The sequence below is a fragment of the Mchenga conophoros genome, linkage group LG3, assembly GCF_057382185.1.
Source record: "Mchenga conophoros isolate Kocher_MC1m ecotype Shallow Benthic linkage group LG3, M_conophoros_male_GT1.1, whole genome shotgun sequence".
Lineage (NCBI taxonomy): Eukaryota > Metazoa > Chordata > Actinopteri > Cichliformes > Cichlidae > Mchenga > Mchenga conophoros.
The window spans coordinates 67,363,811-67,383,834 of record NC_140528.1 but is presented as its reverse complement, the minus strand read 5'-3'; positions in this window follow the sequence as shown (position 1 = coordinate 67,383,834).

Sequence of the window (20,024 nt, the reverse complement as noted above, 5' to 3'; positions counted from 1 at the left end):
GTTTGCCCAACTTAAGACTCTTTGACTATACACTGGGCATTGACGTGTTTAAGCTTTTCCAAGCTTGGCTTTTCTCTGAATCAAGCTTATCAGCATTTTAAATAAAGTTTCTCACAGTTTTCCCGTACAACGAATGGTGTCAGCAGCTTTAGTAATCAGCTGATCTAACGGAAAGACTTGACCCAGACTCGTCCCTGCAGGTGACCAAGGTCGGTTCATTTCTTTTTTTCACTTATACAACTTATATCTGCATTAGTTACCCATGAGCTTTCACGGTTACTCTGGTTGCTCCAGTGTTTAAACTTTCAGCTTCCCGGTGTAAACTACAGACCTGCTCACAGGCAGAACTGCTTTTTTTGGAAACCAGCATAAAAGCTGATGGTGTCCTTATTCTATTGCAACTACATTGTTCATATCGTTTTAAAGACATTGCCCATTACCCATTTCACTTCTCCAATCGACTGTTTCTGTCCACTCGTCCTAGGATTAATCCATTTTCTCTCTCTCCCTATCTAACGAGCCTCTTTTCTGCTTAATTAACATTAGATGGAGCTTGTTTGTGCAGGCATGCTATTCAGGTCATGAATAAACCAGGGACTAGAACTGGTTTCTTTGCATTCTGAAGACTGTTTAGTTCTTCCATTTTCATCCTGGCTTATCAGACGCATTGTCTGCAGATGTGCGTGCGTATGCGTGTGGTTTCCTAATGAATAGAGGAATGCTAATGGTGGTAAAACAGTGATTTCTCCAGCTGATTGGGTGTAATGGATGGTACTCAGAGCTCCTTCATAATTGATGAGGACGTCTTGTGGATGTCCCACTGCTGCCGTGCGTTGCTGGCGGTGGCGTGCGCGCACGTCTAACCGCGGAAGCGCAGTGTTTCGGGTGGGGCCCGAGACGCCGGGGAAGTCTGCTCTTGTTATTTCTGCAGTAGCTCCTGTCAATTCCTATTAACAGAAGCACGCTCCGCCGTCTCCATAATGTATGACTGCGGATTGTGGGGAAGAATGGTGTCAGATTCCCTCATCAAATTGAAAGAAAACAAAGCCATAATCTAATTGTTTGCAAAAGGAGAATAGGATGATTAAATCTCATTGTTTTTCATTTCTCTTGCCACAATACAAAGAGACAAGAGGAAAGGGAGAACAGGGGCCCATCACAGCGTAGGATTCTATTTAAAAATGTTAGCCTTTACTATCAAAGTTTGTCAGAGATTTGAAAGGAGGTGTGTGTGACTGTGGGGGTAAACAAAACTCGGTTCACACAGCAGCATCTGATGAAACGGTTGAAACTGCACAAAGACAGACAGTCAAGGACATTTGGCTGCTGCATGCTGTCTATACAGCACATATTGTTCATCTTAATGAGAGATGGTGTTTACAGGTCGCGGTTTATGACATTGCTGCAAAGATATTTCATTAACATTGCTAGCCAGCACAGCTAGAGAAAAACCTATTTTGAGGTGCAGAGGGGGAAGAAAAAGTGCAAAAAACTCACTTCTTTTTTTAAGTAAGTAAATTTCCAGATGACAAGGTGAGAAGCCGAGTAGAGCGGAACTTCATGCCCATGTGTTTATACCTGTACATCTTTGTGGGCTCGTATGAGTATGTGTGTGAGTAAAGAAAAAACAACAACAATTATGACATCTTCTCTGCAGCGCACCTGCAAGGTCCTGGAGAGCTAGCGCACAAACCTGCAGATTACCTCGGGGCCCCGCAGGGCCTCCCTTCACTCCTACACAAACTCCTGTAGTGAAACACATCTTACTCACTCGCTCTTTCCTTCTTCTCTCGCTTTCTGTCCCGTTGTTATTCTGTGTTGTTATTCATTTTGCATCGTCGGACTCCCCCGGCACCTTCGCCGCTATCACATTTTTCACCCCGTCTTCTCTCTTTTCACTCTTTCTTGTACTTCTGCTTCCTCGCTCGCTGTTTTCCAGGAATAATGCCAACCTCATGCTTCAGTCTGTCAGCTAGGTTAACTAGCTCCTACTTGAGATTTAAAATGTGGCCTGATTGCTTTGGATTATTAAGTAGAAAGAAAGAAAAAAGCTGCGTAAGCGAGCACAGAATTGGCTTCCATGTTTACAGGAGGCAATGCGTTCATTACACTGGAAAGCAAAAAAGGTCTTGTAACAACTTTCAATGGAATAAAAGAACTAAATGATTTTTAAGAGCAGAAGGGTGGTGGTGATGAGGTGGGGAGGGTCCTTGTTTCTTTTCATTTTGTGGTTTTGGTGTGTAATTATACTATTATAATCGGTTAAAATTTTACGCCCAGTAAGCAGCTTACATTGTTTAGACAATCCATGGGTGAAAGGTAGCTTTTTATTCATTAAGTGTTGCCTTTTTAGCAAAAGAAATTTGCAAAAAGTTGCAGAGCTGAGAGAGAACGAGAGACAAGCAATTATAAAATGAGTATACTAGCTGTTTCTTTATTAATGGAGCAAAAAAAAGTGATGGGGCAAACGTCTCTAAGAGAAAAAGAAAAGTTTCGCTGAAGCTGAAGAGTTAACAAAGAAAGAAGCAAAGAGGACTTTCTTACTCCTTAATAATGGATACGGGTAGAATATGAAAGTTGTTGCTGCAGCGAGTCCATTCATCCACAACTGATTTTAAGCATGCACGCCAGACACCGAGTAACATTATTCTGTACAGCACATGATGATAAAACAGTCCTCTGCCAGTATTATTTCAAATTCGCTTGTGAAAAGCGAAACAGTGGAAATGAAATGAAATACGCCTCATTACGTGCTTCAAAGCATGCTAAAAAGTAGATCTTACAAAAGCGGGAAGCGGGAGATGAGATCACAGCTTTACCTTTTCCTTCTGCGCCGCTAAAGATTTTGAAAGCGTAATTGGTTCACATTTCATAAGATGCAATTTAAATAGGTCCACGAGGAATTGCTGGTAAATGGTAAAGGGGCGGCGGGCCAAAAATGTAGGAAAATGTCAGAAAATATGATAGGATCAAAAAAAAAAAAAAGAAGTTTGAGCAATGATGTGAAATTGGAGTTGGAATGGCAAATAAAGCAACATTTTACTTTTTCTGACAACACTGCCGTTCTGGGTTCTGACTTCCAGACGGATATCAAATTTGTTCCCGACTGGTGAAATGCCTTCATGATCCACTACCTCTCCTCAAATTGAATCTGGCTCGCTCTTTCCTCTGCTGATAATAAAGGGGGTGGGGGTAGGGGGAGCGGTACGTCTCAGGTTTTAAATTATAAAGGCATAAACGTACACCTTTACACATTCAAATGCTAGGTAAAAGACCCCCTCGCCATAAAAACACCCAAAACAAAAAAAGAGAAAAAAAAATCCTGTATGTTTCAACATTTATTCATACCTGTGGAGAATAACTTCTCTGACTGTTTCCTTACAATCAGGCAGGATGGAGTGGATTCACGCCTCCTGTAGCAGTCGGCATCGGTGTTTCTCGTCCATTATAATGAGTATCACAGGGACTCATTTATAAAAACATTCTGACACAAATTTATGCTCACCATCAAATCCAAGCCAAAGTTGTGATCTATAAAAAAATGATCCCAATGCCAGATTCCTTGGGCTACACCGACAGTCTCTGATTAAAAAAACAAACAAAAAAACCTCCATAAATTACTGTTTTTATCCAAGATCCAAAAGCTGTTTTTATTTCTTGCTTCCTCATAATGACATGGTAGAAATCTTTCAACTTGGTCCCCTTGATTCTAGTAGATGTGATAGTTTTCATCTCTTGGGGTGAAAATAATTTATTTATGCCACTTGCTGCATTTCCAGCATTCAGAGGGTCACGTTTTGTCACGCTTCTGCCTCAAATCTACAAGATGTCAGGTTCAAAAAACTGGGCATCGTCTGCAAAGAATTAAGCTAATATGTAAATGTCTCAAAAGCACTGTAGTGTCATATAGGCACTGATGAGAACTAATGATTGGAAATGTTCTGGTGATCACAGATAATTCATTTGGTGATAATTAATTATTCAAAGCTGTTAATACTTGTAGCGAGATTACTTAAGCTATTGGAACCAGAGACAGACCACTACACACCCTCACACCTGCTTAGTATGAGGTTGAGATGGGGGAAAAACATATAAAATGTAGCAATACCACTTTTTCTTTATTTTACATCAATAGCATCAGCATTAACGGAATAGCCATGCCTACCTAAAAGGCAGTGGTGGAACATCTGGCTCCAAAGCAGGCGAAACAAGGCACAAACTGCATGTGTGTGGCTCAGTCTGAGTGCGACATTGCTGGCTTCAGTGGAATTCCAGGCCTGCTGCCTTGTCTGTACACACTGTGCTTGTATCTTGTTTGCTGTACAGTACTGCTGTGGGTGATCATGTGGAACCCAGACTGGTGCGCTGGCCATGTTGTGTGTGCTGTCATCTCAGATGTGCACAGAACATTGAGGAGTCACAGATCACTACCCCTCGGGGAGATGGAGTTTGTGTGTGTTAGAGAGCGGGGAGTGTGTGTGTGTGTGTGTGAGAGAAAGAGAGAAGCTGGTTGTTATTTTACTCCTCACGTTCTGAACTACCTCCTTCAGCCTTGCTGTCAGCCTGCCTTGACACCATTACCTGATTGACTCAAGCCACATATGAGAGCTCCACCTGAACAGATTCACATAAGCACATTACCCAGCAAATAAAGGCAGTAACAGGGGCCTGCAAATACAAACATATTAGCCTTGATTTTGATTTTGCAGTCCCCCATTTTCATATCCTGCCAATGTCCCTTGAGGTGAGATAAAGATTAATCTCTATAAACAGAAGAAATCTCTAACAAAGAATAATATTTCTGTTACTAGAAGTTCTCTGGTTTCCATTTGTAGTCCACTTTTCATACTGGCCAATCACATTGGGTTGCACATTCAGGTATAAAGAGCCCCTTTGGACAGCATGCTTCAATTTCCAACCATCAGCAATAATGTAGCATTTTATTAGCTCTTTTTATAGTGAATTTACATTTATAAAAAACAACCAGTGGACAGAACAGGAAGTCTTAGCCAATCTGCAACAAGCTTGTTTCTAAACACTCGGCTTTAAAGCTCTGAAAACGTTGAAAAATTAGACATTTTAGCAGCTAAAGAACAAGATAGTCAGAGGAAGGAGTTGAAGAAAATAAATATTGGAAACTAAATTAATTTTATTATTAATGCATGTATTAGTTGATCTCTTCGCAACTTATTTCACCGTCACTGTCAGCAATCAGTTGCCAACTAGTTGGAGAACAAACATTTTTCCCGAGTGACTGAAGGCTGACAGGTGAACAAGTCTCTAGGCCAGCCTTGGCTTTAGCTTTGTGTGTATCATAGTTAAAGGGGATTGCAATAATAAGAATAATCTTCTTGTATGCGTAGATTACTATTACACTATAGGGGAGTATGTCCGTGGAGGGTAAGTCCGAGGAGGTGGAGACGAGAACAGATGGACTACTCGGAGGTCCAAGCGGGCAGGAGGACAGGCAGGTGACTAGCACAGCACGCCGGACAGAAACCTGAGAACACAGAGTCGAAATAAGCACAGCTCATGCGACACTAAGCACATACACTGGTTCAGTGGGGAGCCAAATTACCACTGTGAAGTGTCTGCAGCTGGCGGTGCAGGGTTAAATCCTCCTCCACCAAATCACCTGGGATGAGATGCAGGTGTGATGGTGACGGCCCAACCCGAGGGTGTGGCCGCCGGGGCATCCAACGCCTTCCTCAGACACAGCGCCACGGACCATGACGTCATTGACGTCTTTGTTCTTCTGCGATATTTTTCACTTGGGTTACAGGCAGGTTCCTGAACATCACATGTTACTGTGTTATGCCGTGTTTATAGTTTTTCCTTTCCTCATCTGCTTGATATAGCATCTTATAGTGTGTCAGCATGTTTCATATCGGAACATGCTGACACACCATAGATTTCTGTGAGAGAACTTAAAGCATACTTAGCCACAGGTTGAGACCAGCGGTTAATAGAAGCAGTTAATAAAAAACTCAGTGATGCATTTATGGCTAATACAATCCACCTTTAATCATCACTTTAACTGAATGATGGCTGGAAAATGAATTAGCTGATGAGAGAAGTAATGTTTGACTGGCATTCGGAGCTTTTAGGCATCAGCACGTCATCATTAGTAAACGCACGGCATAGCACAACACAACACATACGATATCTGCACTGGTGGCGTGAAAAGGATTTTCCATCTGTCTCCAGCTGCCCGTCAGTATGCTACGCACACAAACAGAAACACACACGTCGACAATAAAAACCAGGCAGTGATGGGTTTTACATCGCTGCGAACACGAGATATGACTAATCACGATTATACGCGAGTAGTCTATTCCGGGCCGAGCGAGCCTATCGCTGCATAATCAGGGGAAAAGGGAGAGCGAGAGAAACTCCTGTCACAGATATTCGGGTGGAACCTAATATTTGCATAACTGTGTGTCAGATAAGGGGGGAACTATTATAGCGTGGCACTGCCATAACCAGCGGGCATACAGGCAGCGAGGCATTATGGGGGCTGATTGGGGATGGTGTGTGTGGTGATTCCATTAAAGATCCCCAGCAGATGCAGTGGATTGAGAGTTATGGTGGAAAGTGTGTCAGACCTTTCATGCAGAAACACTGAAAGTATTTCTGTATCTGGTTTTGAATGCAGTGAATAATGAGCAGTTTATGACATCAGTTCTGCCTCGCATCGTGGAAAACACCCAAAGAAGTCACAGTGGGGCATGCATACAGTTGATAATATTGTATTGTACACTTTGCTGCTCTCATAATCGTAATCCCCTTAACTCTTTGCTGTCTTGTTCGCTCAGTGTTTCATGCTGAAAAGCTGATCGTCACTTTAAATCCTTTTTTGTTTTTTGTTTTTAAGTTCTGCAGCAACTAACTTTTAGGTTTCTGTCACAGCAAATGAGTGTCGTGGAGAATTATCAACACAGGCAGCTTTCAGCATGTCACCTCCTCTCTCAGTATGCAGGCACATGATTCTGTCTAGACAATGGTAGACAGGCAGCTGCCTGCGAGCACACTCACACACAGACATGCAGACTCTCACCGCAAAAGCATTTTGTCCCTTTCTTCTTGAGCAGTTGCTTCGGAGCAACAAAACTAATAGATGAATGTGCTCGGCCTATCAATCAAACGGGACGAACAGGAAATCAATAAGCACAGGCAAACATTTAAAGGAATGCGACACACACACACACACACAAACACACACACATAATCTGACATCCTGGGGAGATGGCTACACATTGACCCAAATATTCTTAGCCGAGGACCCGCAGCTTCCACTTAGAGTCACTCCGTCACCTCCAACCTGTTAATCAGCAGATTCACTTCTTAATATTAATAATAATTCCAAGTTCCCGAGTGGACACTGGGGGTTTGGTGGTGTAAAATGATTTGTCAGACACCAGGGCCCTATTTCAGGAAGCCGGTTTAGAAAACTCAGAGTGAAAAACGATACTCAGGGTTGAGTAACCCCGAACTGTCCAACTCGGAATATTCGGTTTCAGAAAGGCTGATAACAATTAGTTCAATCAACGTGGAGTTGCTTTAACCCCAAGTGAAGCGCGCGGACGAGGATACATAAAGCCCTGATTAGTGGAGCACAGATTAAGCAAGTCACCATGGAGACGGAGGGAAAGAAGGCGCGGTCAATGTATTTTACAGCGCTTGAGGCCGAAATTCTGATGGCAGTATAGGGCTTTGGAGCGTGATGTCACGGGGGTGGGCGATAACATGCAAATTTTGCGGAAAAAAAGTAACACAGCCTCAGCTGCAAAAGAAAGGGAGCATGCATGGCAAAACATGGCCGACAGAGTCAATGCATGAGTGTTAATTTAAACATTGATCTAGGGATTTCCACCCATTTAACACGTTATTTTATTATATTTTATTTTATTTTTTATTTCATACATTTTATTTTGTGATGTGATGTGAGCGCAGGTGCAACCCAACAGGCCCCAAACGTTCCTGGCAGCAAGTAAAAATGAAATATAAAGATATAGTCCAAACAGGTAAGGTGTAATTGTATTATGAGCCATAGTGCTTGGTCTGTTTGTCCGATGTAAATCAATTGCAGTTAGAGGCTACATTAATTTTCTTTCTGTAAGCACTTATTGAAATTATCTGAGCACATTACAAGTACATATTTGCTTACTCTGTATGCTCAAATGTGACCTGTTATAGCCAACAGAAAAAAAGCGGAGGCCTGAAAAACAGGTGGGGGTCCTCCACCACCACCACTCACAGAGGCTGAGCAGTTGGCTTCCACATTTGTGATAATGTTGGCAGCATCACATATGATCTTCACAGTGCAGAGAACACAAATTAGCATCCATTACTAATAATGAAATAATTTGTTAGTTTGAAATGCTACAGGGAACTACCTGTACATTAATGCTGTGGAAAGACTTCCTGTTCACATAGTCTCCTTCATTTACTGAAGGAGCAATAATTGGAATGTGAGTGCCATCTGTACAGCCAATCACGCCTGGGAACCCTGAAAATAAATGTAAAATTTAAGTAGTAGTTCAAGTATCACCACATCATGAATTAAGTTTTGTTCATCCTGATACCTGCAATTTTGTGGCATCCCTCTTTGATAAATCTTGTGGGTCTATGACCGGGGAACACCACAGACGAGTACAGGAGACGTTTCAGTGCAACTGTAACATTCCTGACTGCCCGACAGACGGTAGCCTTGGAAACGTGCTCAGCGTCACCAATATTATACAGAAAGCTCCCGTTTGCAAAAAACCGAAGTGCAATACGAATAATATGTACAGAACTGAGAGAATGTCCGCGATGTGTCACATGAGCAATATTAGGCCTGAGGATGTTATTCAAATGAATTATAGATTGTGCTGAAAAACGGTGACGTTCACACAGGAAATCATCAGGAAATGATAAAATGTCCAAACGCGCTCTAATCACTCTCTCCCGGCGGAGAGCTCTGCGGAGAATTTGGGCTTCAACATCTACTGGCTCTTCAAGGAAGGGACACGCCTTGTCTGACACTTCCTACAGTCAGGTTTCCGACAAAGAGGCGGAGAAAGTTAGGGTTAGTTGAAGTAAACCTGCTAGGGGGCAGGTTAGCTTCACGGAGTGTGTTGTCATAGTAACTCGCTCAGAATTAATCTAAACTCGCTTTGTGAAACTCGCTTTGTGAAACCGAAAACCCAGAGTTTTCGTTAACTCAGGGTATACTTACTCAGATTTTGCTCTAAACCGGCTTCCTGAAATAGGGCCCAGTCTGATGTTTTTATTTTGTTTTCACTTGTGTACATCTCTGTATATCAGAGATGTACACAGACACCATGACATCAAGACTGGCTTCTTGACTCTTCTTCTTCTGTTAAAAGTGCAGTGAGTCATTTTTGAGATTATTTACTAGAAAACAAAAGTTGGACTCATAAACATACATGATGAGTTTGCAATTACATCTTCCGACAAACTGATTTGTTCTCATAAACTTGGAATGAATCCATTAAAAGCACAAAGGAGTGGGCACCAGTTTGTGGAAGCCATGAATACCATGCATGAATACAGTGGCTGCAAAGAACATCACCGTTCCTCCTACATACATAGTATACATAGTATGCCTTATGAATAACTTTTAATTTAAAGATCACATATAGCCCTTTCAAATTATATATGCTCATTCAGAATTTTTATTTTCATCTCTTTCTTTATGGCATTCTCCTCGTCTAACACTCCTCTCTCTCATTCTCTTTCCACATTATTCTCCTCTTCCTCACCTCAAACTTCATCTCCTAAGCTCTACCATACAAAAGCTGCTTATTTATTCCTGATGTTCTTGATATCACTTAATTATTGTAGACATGTGACCTTTACGTCTCCAGGGAGCTGATAACGAGCCAACTAAACAACAACAGCTGGCTATAAGCTAACATTATCCCAGCTAATGTTAGGCTTGAGTGTTTTAAAAATTACTTTCCCAGTTTGATTACATTCTCACATTGAACGAGAAGTTATTAGCTAAGTGTTCAAATCCAACAATGTTAGAGCCACTTCAGAGAAAGGTGCACTATTACTGGCTAACAGTGGCAAAACCAGCAGCGCTTAGTGACAGAAAAGCTCACAATAACCTCAACAACTTAGCTAAGTGTTGCTTACATCAGACAGGAATAAGCTTCAGTGACCCACTAACTCGTATTGAACTTTCTCTAAGTTGTAGAGCCTTCGTCTGGACACATATTGACAGCTGAGGTAAACAGCTCACTGGCAGTCTACACTCACTACAGCTGAGGGACAGCTAGACTTGTTTAACCTACATTGACTGCTATAAGCTAATGCTAGCAGGCTTGGTTAGCAAGCAGCATTCACAAGCTCTATGGGTGTAACTACACGGAAACATAACTGCTAATCAGTGCAACGCACCCATTTAGTAAGCCCTATTGCTTGTCGGCTAATTGTGCTAAAAATGCTCGACAAACACCACAAACACGTTGCAGAGGTCGAGTTAGGTGACTCAAATCATTAAAAGTGAAGCAATCCAGCAGGTCTGAAGCATCCATACCTCTAACTTTAGGACTTAACAAAACCCAGACAGGTGAGCTACTTACCAATTTATTCCTGCAGAATTTATTCATTGTACCAGTTCATTTTAAAGCTGAAATTTGGGATTTTTACCACAATGCAAGTATGGGTGTATAAATGTGTGAGAACTGACTCCTGTCTTAAGTGGCTATTGGAGGAACTCCAGTTTTGGGCACTCCTGCACTGGCTTTATTTTTCAACCCCAGGCGTTGCCAGTTGGTTATAATATGCCTTTTCATAACATTAACCGCTTACTCGGAGCATTTAAATGAGACACTGAGGGATCCTTTTCCTACAAGCATCAATTTGGGAGCGATACCTGGGACGTCACAGCACCAGTGCCAAAGGACACCCAGTGAGTATATGTGAGGCTGCAGCTGCTGTGACAAAATTGCAGCATTTATGGGAATGAGATTCAGAGACTTCCTTCAGTCACTTTTTTCTCCCGCTCTTTGCTTTCCTTGCACGTTTACATCCCCACAGCCTAGATAAATGCACAACACAGCTCCTATTACAGGCACGAAACATGGCATTTGAGACACACGAACACAAAGGCGGAGAGCAAACAATAATTAACGAGACAAAACTTTTGCTGTTTTGTTGACAACAAAGCGAGCGGAAAAAAGGGCAGAGGGAAACATCTGGAAAGTCTGATGAGGGCCTTTCAAGTGGGACAAGAGATGAAAACTCCTGCCTTCCAGGCATATTAACAAACGCTTTAAAAGGAGACCCACTCCTTATTGAGGAGGGGGGCTCTTTGCTGTGCTGGAGTTTTGTTTTTCTTCATCACCAAACAGTCAAAGAGAATTTGTGAGCAGAGCTTTAGAACAATCTGGGTCTATATTTAGAGAAACGAATGAATCCACAGGCACAGGCAGTAATCAGATAATTAGGAAAGCAAATTAAAATAGACAGATACAGTCTGTTTGCTGGAGGCCATGTTTAAATTCCGACTCCTCTCCCCTCTCTTCCTCCGTTTCTGATTCTTTTCAATCTGTTAACTCCACTCTTGTGTCCCTCTGCACCTCGAGCTACATCAGTGCAATCAATACCGAGGTACGTTTTCACTGCACATCTTCACTTTGACAGATTAATGGATCTGTGTCTGTGGACTGCTTTTTTCTTTTTTTGTATGTGTGCAAGCTAAAATGGTGTAGTATTTTCATTGCATTTCACATCCCTCTGTCCAGCGACTGTGGCCTGTGGCGTTATTTCTTCCCCCGGTTCGTCAAAGTCACGGGGTCAGAGCTCGGTGCGCCTAGCCTCAAGCTGCACATGTAAAGATTTGCTTCCCCTTTCTAGCTCCGAACTCAACGGAGCAGACCCATGGCAGTCTATCGATCTTTATCAAGAGATGTCCACCATCATGATGTTTTCCCACTGAATCTGTTTTCATGAAAACAGACATTATTCATCAAATCTTTGCAACTGCATTGTTCCCCTCACCTCCATTTGCCTGGAGCTAAATGCCACAGGAAGTCTTTCTTCTTTTTCTGCCAGGCTTTGCCTTGTTTTTAGCTCCACATCGACTGAGTGGTCTTTTTATATTCATCACGGCTGATGGTGCTTCCTTTTCAGTCTGGTCCAATCTGCAGATCAATTACTACGTTTTTGTTCTTCGGTACAATACTCCTGCACTTTGCTTTCAGTATCTCTGGAAAATGACTGATTTAGTCTTTAGGGTCTTTAAACTGGCAGACTTTTGTTGGCGATGCCGTATGATCGTCTAAATAAAACCATGTTATCACGGACAAACAAAACTAGCAACGGCATTTCTGTATAAAATGAAATATTAATGATCAAATAAGCAACAACCACGGGGAAGTTATGAAAGAACAATCCCAGTCATTACTTATTAAGGAGTTCTAACGCTTGAGCTCATTAGATTTTTATTCAGCGCTGCTAAACTTTGATTGGTGCGTGAGATTCCCTCTCTTCAAATGAGTCAACAGAAGTCCAAAACCACCAAAATTGTGGCTACTGTAGGATTAATTGTTCAAACGACGGCAGATGACCTTTGAGAGCACCTTCTTTTCCTGGTTTTTATTTTGCTATAATCTGCTTCTTGCTTTATGTTGATTGCAAGACATCCATCAAATATTTTGCTGTTTTCGTTTAAGTGAGGCACTCATGAAAGCCAGCTGAGCTTTCATGAGTGCTCTACAGAGCACTTTACGGGATGCTTCTGTGCAGCTATGCTCCAACACTACAATCATTTAATTACGTTTTTGGTTCACATAAAGTCTTGGATTGTGCTCACACGTTTTGATTTACACTGAAAAGATGAACAGTGTTTCTGAAATTGTTTTCCTTAAGTTTTAGCTACATGTATTTGTCAATCATAGTCATCGTTAGCATTTACTGTACTGTTTCCTGAGTTAGTTGCACAAGAGAGAAGCACAAAACACATGTTTTTGTGTTTTAAACAAGCATTCAAAATGATCAAATGAATGATCAGACGTCTTTTGTTAATCACTCACTGCTAGCTGGAAACTGAACAACATTGTAACAAAATTAGAATTAAAATGAGATTTTACCAACTAAAAGAGGCTTTTTGGAAAAAAAAAAAAGTAATAAACTGAGATGGTTGTTACTAAATACACTCACTGCTAGTGTTGGGGGCGTTATTAAAAAGAACTAATTCATTAGACTATTTGTTACATTTCTTACTTATTACTCTATAAAATGACCTGAAATGCGTTATCACATAATTACCAGTTTATAGTCCCACAGTCCCACACACCAACACATATCCCTATCCTAATGAGAACACACTGTCTTTTCATATTTATATGTGAACACAAAGTAGAAACACAAAACAAAGCTGAGAACTTACTGCAGTGATTGTACTTTAGAAAGATGAACAGGAAGAAATGGAGGCCACAAGCCTGAGTGCTCATCACTACTTTTTACTTTTAAAGATCAGGCTCTGGCTGCTGGGCCGGGGTCAGAAAACACTCAGCTTCATGATCACTCTGGATTCTTGGCTAGCTTAGTATTAGTGTGCTATCTGTGCGGATGTTTGTGTTAGCAGTATAATGCGATTGCTTTTGTCCTGGATGCAGCTTGCACTTTATCATCGCTCTTGTCATTTTTGTGCCATAAAAATAAAAGTAATGTCCACTCTCTGCTCGTGAAAAACCACTCCACTGGTTGTCGCACAAGTATGCAGGATAAAAAAAATGTAATGTACTTTGTAACATGTTATACTCAACGCTGCTCACTGCTCCTTGCTAGCACCTGGTTGGACCCCTTTTGCCTTCAAAGTTGCTTTAATTCTTCATGGCACAGATTCAACAAGGTTCCTGGAAACATTCCTCAGAGATTTTGGTCCATATTCACATGAAAGCATCACTTTCATGATGTGAATCTCTCAAAAGTGCTTTATTGGACAGAGATGTGGTGACTGTGAGGCGACACGAGTACAGTGAAGTCATTGTCATGTTTAAAGAAAGCAGCCTGGGATGATTTGACTTTTGTGACATGTTGTGTTATCCTGCTGGAAGCAGCTATCAGATGAGACTCATGAGACGAGGAAACCAGTTTTGATTATCCCATGTCAACGGTAGCCTCAGTTAGAGTGGTTATATGAGTTACTGTCACCTTCCTAATATGAGCTCAAAGCATCATACTTCTCTGACCTCTGATAACAATGAAGCATATAAACCATGAGAAAAAAATGCAAATGAGAAAAAAGCTGCAAGAAGAACATGACTAGAATCCGTGACGAGTATCTAGATAATCAGCCAAAACGTACAAAAGGAAGAAGGCGGGTGGGCACTGAGGTGAGCGATTAGCTGAGTACAGGTGGTATGGAAAATTGGAGGGAAGCATGGGGTGGAAGTATAAAAAAAAGATTTCAGAATAAAAGAGGAAGTAACTTAGAGAGAAGCAAGAATCCAAAACCATGACAATTAGACTTGACATTTGTTTATATACTCTGTTTTTGAAGAAATGCGCTGATGCTTTGGATATAACAAAAAGGAGAGAGAGAATTAGATAGAGCCTCTTCACTTTTGCTTCTTCCTTTCTTCACATACTTTTTGCACACAGTGTGTGCATCATAAAAGTGCTCTCTATTTACCGTTCCTATGTTGACATTTGAGAGTTGACCTTTGAAATCAAACGGTCGCGTAAGCAGGGACCAGGGATGGCATTAATGAGGGAATTTGGCGCATAGTGTCGATTTAAAAGTCCATTAACTTTGCAGAGCTCTCTGCATACCAACTCTGCTCTGTGTTTTTCCCCAGTCTACCACAGCTAATTGCCATTCTGGGTGGGGATGGCTATAAAAGTTCCCGTTTAGCCATTCACAGAGGTTCCTAGGTGCACCTTGTGGTGTATGAGACAATATAAGCCTTTCTCCAAATAAATAAGATAACGGAAGAAACTGGTCTATGGGGACAACTGATTCTGCATGCCGAGCTCAATAGTTAGTAACAGATGTTATCAAGAAGTAAATTCCTGATCCCCTCTGTGCAATTTCCATGTTTTTGTCTCTTGGAATTGCAACAAATCATCAGCAGAGAGGGATAAAGGGGTGACAGAGAGAAATATTTCCACCAAAAAAAGAAAAAGAAAAGAGATAACGCATGTTTTCTGCGGTTTACTGTGGGGAAAAGTCTGGACAATTTATACTCAACTTTTTTTGCTTCGAGGATAATGGATAACAGAGGGAGGGATGAATGTCTGGAGAAGTTATGAAGTTAAAGACAAAAACGAGCTAATACATATTATTATTAGAATTCACCTGCCTCCCCATATTATTATTATTGAACTGTATTAGGGTAGCTTTGCATGAATAATATGAGTGACTGATTTTATTTCAAACATGTAAATATAAATAAAATAAATACAAAATATTGTAAACAGAAAAGCAAAGTAAAAAGAATAACTCTATAAACCACACAATTTACATGCTTAAAAGGGCGTAGGATGAAGTTTACACTTATCTAATCCTGCTGTCTTTAATACGATTAATCCATACTGTTAATTCTGATCTGTTACATGCTTTATGTCAGACAAAATGTGCTTTTAATGCAACTAACAAACAAACATAACAGGTTTCCTTCATATTCATATTTTGCAATGGACTGCTCAGTTGCTGCCAGGGAAGCTGAAATGCTATAATATGCTATGAAGTTACATAACTGCATCACACAGGCGTTTTGATAGTCAAGCGTAATGAGGTTGCTGTGCATTTCTATAATCTACTCCAGGTTTGCATCCATTTCTGTGTCAGCTCACAATTTAGCCTTTTTAATTATGATTTTCAGCCAAAACTTGTGTTTAAGTAGCAGTTTACTACACAAACAACATCTAAGGAAGAAGTAAATGAATGAAATAATTATTAAAATATTTCGTAGGAGCTTTGTGGCCTGGGCAGGCTTGGGGTTTCTCCTGTTAATCGTCTCTCTCTCGGGGGGGGGGGGGGGGGGGGGGGGAGAGGAGCTTCCTTGCGGGTCCACCTGCAGATGGAGTTGTCATTTCCTGGGCTTTCTCTCCTGCACCTGCTGCTCATGGTTTAATCAGCTCATGGTATTTATGGACCGGCTGCTGTTGCTGCTCTCTGCCAGATTGTTGTCACCGTCGTGGTAGTAAATAGGCCTCTTTTGTTACCTCCTTGTTCTTCGCCTGGTAATTCTCTGCTCCCGTTTGCCTGTGTCAAACCACAAAGTTTGCAACCCTGCATAACTTCGAGGAGTTTAACAAGCAAAGGCAGATCAAATCAGCTGTCAAAAAAAAAAAAATCAATGACTTACCTGAAACTTACCTGCCTTCCCACTCTCAACTAAATCTCTTGTTTCCTTGGTGGAATTCCACCTGCCTGGGCACTCAAATCATCTATTTAAGAAAACAACAAGTGAGGCCTTAATCCAATCACAAGCTTTGCAAGATCTTACCAGTCTCACCTTGGCTGTTGTTAACATCTCCTGCAGCAAAGGCTCCCTCCCGAGCCACTCACCGGTTCTCTGATCATTCCTACTTCCTTTTCAATAAAAACCTCTTCAAAGCATCTGACTCTGTCATAGTCTGCACTGCTCAGTCTTGATTTCTTTAAACCCTAACTCTCTCAGCCCGCCTAGGCAGTGTTGGTCAAGTTACTTGAAAAAAGTAATCAGTAACTAATTACTGATTACTTCCCCCAAAAAGTAATCCCGTTACTTTAAAAAGTAATTAATTACTTAGTTACTTTTTAAAAACACGATTTACAACCTGAATAGGTGATAAAGCGATAGATCTTTCAGCCTAATTCTACTTTTTCTGCATAATCCATCATACAAAATGTAATCAAATGGAAAAGTCTCTTTTTTTTAACTTGTTTTATCAGTTTTAATCTTTTAACTTTATGCATCAAGCAAAAATGTAATTATATGCAACATTCTCTGACTTGAAGAAATTTGTTTAATATTTAAACCTATTTTCTGCACATTCCAGCACATAAATTTTTTTTTTGTGTTAACACTCACTCTTTCAAATAGATGCCAGTAAAACACAGCAGAAAATAAATAAAGTCAAAGACTCAGCGGTCCTTTTGCTCTATTTTCACCTGTAAAGCAGGACTGCGGTAGGCGGAGGTTTACCCTGTTGCAGGTGTGCAGCGGTCAGTGGAAGAATCCGCGAGTTTCTCTGTGAATTTCCCATTATGTCGTTGCGCACTCGGTGCTTGCTTGGAAGTTTAGGGGTTTTTTTTGCTGTAAAAAGAAGTTTTCTTCCCACGCACAACGGACGCTAATGTTTTTGTCACTTTTTATGGAATCAAACTCAAAGTAAGGTCAGTACTTCCACGCTTTAAACGCTGCACACTCATACTCTCTCCCGCACTCGATATATGATGCACTGTTGATCTGCACACAGCTGTTGTCACGAACGTGGCACTCGCTTACGTCGCTGTCATGAGACATTCTCGCAAAAAAAAAATCACGGTTTTAGTAACGCAGTAACGCAGCGTTCCTACGGGAAAGTAACGGTAATCTAATTGCCATATTTGCAATAGTAATCCCTTACTTTACTCGTTACTTGAAAAACGAGTAACACAGTAACACGTTAACGTGTTACTGCCCATCTCTGCTCCTAGGTGCCACCTAGAAGGGTTTGGGCTCGTGGTTTCTACTCTCCAGCCTGCACACATGCTTGTCACCTGCTGGACTCACGGCTCCAATGTTCAGTCTTTTTCAGGTCTAACTTGGACTCATCGCGTGCGGCTGAGGGGGTTACAAACCCGCATTCACTTATCACTTATCCCTTGAGTCCACTCTGTGAAGAAGCCCAAGCTGCTACTCACCTCCCACTTGCCTGCTCACCCTCCAGCCTACAGGATTCCCTCCCGATGTCTAACCGGTTCTTATCCTCCCGCATTTCATTTCTCCGGTGTCCCAAGTAAGCAACTGCAAATAATTCATCACATCCATTTACCACATTTCCAACTGTGGAAATGGTTGTAACACCCCTCTCCTCTTTCACTGGGTTGCTGACTCGGGACACCAGACCCTCCCTTGTGTTTCCCTCCATTAAAAATTTGTGAGGAAAATAAACTGTTAACAGTTTGCTGTTATCTCCCAGGTCCTGCTTAAGTCTAATTTAGACTTCTGCTGGGAGTCTTTGCAGCGCCTACAATGTAACCTAAGCAAGTGGCTAACATCGTTGCCATTTATGCTTGTTGCATTACATGCTTTAATTACTTTGTGATCATATAAAAAATGCTTGAATTTTTCTCCCTCCTGGTTTCTTTGTTGTGGTTTCTTTGTTCCCGTTAGTTTTCCTACCTTTTCTTACATTCCCTCACTTTCATTGCAATACCTTCAGCACCTCCAGTATACCAGGAGTTAGCTGACACTGGTGAATCCTTACATTCATACTATATTATTCCTTATACTGAGGTGGTGATTGTTATTTTCTCACTGATAAATTCAAAAACCGTGTTGGAAAAATGGTCAGAAATGTACCACAGGAATATATTGCATCCATCTAGAGACGTAGATGTCATGCGACGTCGTAACTTGCGGTGTAGACTTTCCCCTGAAGCATACATCAGGCGTAAGAGTCGGCTCTTATAAATACTTTCCAAAGTCATGTCAGAGTCCGCTCTTTGAATCCAGATTGTGCCGAAATTTGACAGCAAGCAACAAATTATCTACCAAAAATAAATTAATGGGTTAAAAATAAAAGGTAAAGAGTTCGACAGACTCTTGTATTTGCAGTTGTTTGTTATAGTTACATGTCATATAGTTATATGTAACATAATTGTAATAAAGAAATGATTCCCCCCAATATCTACTTGTGTTGGAATAAAAACCCCTGAGCCTAAAAAAGGCAGTAGGATAGGTGCTTTTATTTAACCTTTCCACGGTGCACAGAGACTTGGATGTACATTATGTACGTATGGAATGCATGTCAGGACCGTCCTTGGTCCTAAAAAAGTCCATACCATCATTTCCTCAAGTGTCTGTTGTTTACACGTGTGCCTGTGTGTTTAAGCTCCTCTAAGTCTCTTCCCAATCCTCCTGTCTTTGTGTTTGCCCCGAGGGCTCCCCTTCATTTCCCCTTCACTGAGGGGAAGCCATGTGTAAAGATGCAGCTCACCCCCATTCCCACAACAAGACACACAACACAGAGAGCAAACAGCGCCTTCGACTGCCGTGCACTCAGCTCTATTACATGTCAAAACGAGCCGCAGTCATGAAAGCCTACAAACACTTTTCAATAAAAATGTGACACATATTGTTTCCAGGAATTCACCGTTTGCAGACGGGAGCCTTGTAACTCTTGATTTTGTTTTCTCTGGCGCAGAGCGTCCTTGGGGAAGCAACGGTAGCATTTTACTGTGAAAGCGCCTCATAAAAACCTGTGTACTTTAAAGGAAAGTCTTCATTTCTGAGAATGAAGCCATTTTCCTGGGAGTCAATGTTGTAACCGACAGCAGTAGATTGCTCACAACATGCAACTTCTTGCTTCATATTCTCTCAAAGTTTTGGGTATGTTCCCTATCAGCAGCAGATGTTTGTGAATCCACATGGTGTCTGAATGGCGATGCGGCTCGCCCGGCTTTTTTGACACCAAAAAAAAAAATTTCAAAAATGGAACCAAACAAATTGAATCAACCACTTACCAACACTGCAGTACCCCATTTGCGGTTTGCAACTGATAGGATTCGCAAAGGGATAATGCGACCTGCAGGGGACCTTTGTGGCGGGAAGGATGTGGGGAATAAAGAAAATAACCGACAAAAGGCGGACCGAGCTGATCAACACATGAAGGCTGAGGATGTTGCATAGTGTGCAGCGCCTGCACCTGTGAGCCAAGTGTGTATCAGCAAAATGGCTGTATTTGGGATCTTTCTATTCCCCTCAAATGAAGTTTGGTTTCACCACGTTGAAAACCTCTTCCTCCATGTTTCTGAGTGTAAAAACCTCAGAGCGACAAGAGTACGAAGCAATTAGGCTATTTCTCGGCTG